This window comes from Calypte anna, chromosome 3 (genome assembly GCF_003957555.1).
Source record: "Calypte anna isolate BGI_N300 chromosome 3, bCalAnn1_v1.p, whole genome shotgun sequence".
Lineage (NCBI taxonomy): Eukaryota > Metazoa > Chordata > Aves > Apodiformes > Trochilidae > Calypte > Calypte anna.
This window is the reverse complement of record NC_044246.1, coordinates 13,097,598-13,100,593: the sequence shown is the minus strand read 5'-3', so window position 1 is coordinate 13,100,593 and position 2,996 is coordinate 13,097,598.

Sequence of the window (2,996 nt, the reverse complement as noted above, 5' to 3'; positions counted from 1 at the left end):
CTTTGTTCTTACATGCAGCCTAGCCAGTTAGCATTGGAAGGAGTGCTGCATGCCACTGGGTCTAGTCTTGACCAGACATAAGAAGGTAAAAAATTAAATCTTATCTTTTTCTGTGTTACTGTACTGCTTTTTAATCTAATGGTCCACCCAGAATTAACTTCAATTCTGGTTTCTGTTTACTTGTTCATATGAGCTACTGCTAGGTTTTCTCATTCTGTTCTTTTCTCTCAATGTCATTTGCTTCCCTGTTTTCCTCATTTGAGACCTAGTGAGAACTAAACACCTTATTACCTCAACAGTGCCCTCAGCATCCACTTAGCTAAAATTCCTTCAAGCAGCAGCTAATTGCAAGTTCAAAGATGAGCTCTGGAATTCCAGAGGCATTTGGGAGCTGAATATGTAGCAGGACAGACTGACTGGCACTTCCTGCACCCATTGAATATTTGTACTATCAATTGCAGAACTACAAAAAAACTCTGCAAAGCTGGCAACAATCTTGCCTGACTTTTTCAATCCCTAAGACAAACAGTACCACTTCCCTTGCAAAGACATGAAAACTCAAAATTCACTCTGGACCACATCAGGCCCAAATTTCAGTATTAATTGTATTAATAATTTAACTGAATCCTACTATGGGTGCTGAGTCCCTTTAGAAATGTCACTCAGTAAGGTATGTGACTGAAAGATGACACTATAGCTGAGTTTATGAATTGTAAAGTGGATGCTCAGTAAGATGACAGGGTGCTACAAGATGCTAGTGAGCACTAGTTAGTTAAGTATTCTCTAACAAATGGCATTTTTCTCTTCTGAACTCTCTTAACAACACAATGCATGTGTTGTTTTCTTTTTATCATTCTTCCCTTGGGCTGTTTACGTATTGGTGTATAGATGGAAGTTCTAATGAACTTTTCAATGATTTACTGGTATCTAGATTCCTTCACCTTCCAAATGCTACTGAAAGCTACTAGAAACCACTAGGACATCTCCTGTAAGCCTCCCTTGGCTACAAGGAAAAAAAGAATTAAAAAGTTGGAAGCTTTTAGTTATTATGGATATGTGGATAACTTCATATAGAACTTTGACAGAAAAAAAAAAAAGCTGGGTTTCTTGGTTTTGTGGCTTCTTACTCCTGACTGTTATGAAACCAAACTGTGGTTTAAAACCATTTTTACAACTGCTGTAAAGAAACGAGCAGCCTGGAAGAGATGTCCAAAACAAGACCATTTTATCCTTCTTGCTAGGCTGTTTTTACTTACTTCAGTTGGTGAAACTGAGCTCTTGACTCAGATGCCTGACACTAATGCATGAAAATGTGGTTTTTCCTTTTAATGAGGAAACAGAACACGTTTGAGAAAATAGTATGTTCCTCATGACATACTTGGATGTGATCTACAGTACAAAACCAAAGGGAACACATCAGTTTTGTACCTGTAATCAAGCACAACTCTGCGTGCTCTCTGAGTGCCACCAGGTCTGCTGCTTAGCATAGTTACATGGAACAGGTTGCGTATCCACTGCCTCCACAGTCATCATGTTTTGCTGCCACCAGAAAATCTCCAGTGTGCTGAGCATATTCAAAGATGAAACTCTTGTCCTAGGACACTTGTAATTGAGTTAAGGTCACTGATGAACATTATCAACCTTAGAAGGGGGAAGAAGGGAGAATAATGGGAAATGAGTCTTTATATAGCTCGTGCTTATTTTGATGACTGGCATAACCAAGTGTATTTCCTGAGCCTGGGTAGTGGTGCACTCACTCAGAAAATGTCAAGGTGGGGCAGTTAGCTATAATTGTACCCAACCACTCCCAGCAGAAATACTTCATTACAGTATCAGATGGACACCCACCCATCAAGCCTGCTGCTCTTTCTTGCTGCTGTTAGGAGTAGTATGCTTCAAATGTTATGTTCTAGCAAATACATCCCAATAAACACAGAGGTTTCATTCAAACCTGTAAAAAACAACTGGGTCTTCAAAGATAAGCCCTCACATGTCATCTACGTAATAATAAAATACAAATATAATGGGTGACACTGACCCTTAGTTTCCAGGGAAGATATAAAAGCTCAGGAATTTGAAAAATGGAGAATCAGAACCTTAATTTACCCGGATTCATTTACTTCTGCGGGCTGCCTATTTCAGTTAATTGAAAACACACTTCTTGCTTCTCAGCTGAGACAACCCTCAACGTGAAGTAAGAGAAATGTTTAATTCTTCATCTACAAGAATTGAAACTGTCACACTCCGTGGGCCGCACAGAGCATGGCGGGGAGCAGGCGCTCAGGTGACGGGAGGGAGCAAGTGGGAAGCGATTCCTTCCCATCATGGCATCCTGGCTCCCGGCAGTCACAGCAAGGAAATTTCCTCAGAAAATTGCTGTGCTGGAGGTTCAGCCTCACCTCATCGAGCAGCCAGATTGCTCTTCGAACACATCTCTGCTCAAGGAAAACACCCGACAAGCTCCACAGCACAGTGTGGGGAAAAAAGAAAAACAAACAAGGTGCTGTTCTTGTGGTTTCGACCGAAGAGCCTCGGCGCGTCCCGTCGGCCTCCGTGAGTGGGAGGTCCCCCCACGGCCTCCCCGGTGAATCTCCCTCTCGTCGTCGCCCCCCGGCCGCTCTCCCGGCCGGGAGCGCTGAGAGGGGAAGGGCAGCGGGCAGCCCCAGACGAAACGCAAACAGGATGGAGCAGCCACCTGCGCGCACCCGAGCGTGTCCCCCTCACGGCCCTGGGGACTCGGAGCGGAGGGGGAGGGAGGAAGCGGCTCCCCGCACCGCCGAGCGCTGCTGCGGTAGCCCGACCCACCGCACGTGACCGGGGTTCAGCGGCCGCCATTTTGTGCGGGCGTCCCCAGGCAACGCCTCCCGCCCCCCGGGCTGGGCTCACCCCGCCCCCCCCCCTGCCCCGGGCCCGGCGGTGACTGCCTCGGGAGCGCGCGCAGGGCGGCCGGCGGCGCGCACGCGCGGGGGGCCGGAGGGGTGCAGCCCGGGGGGGGG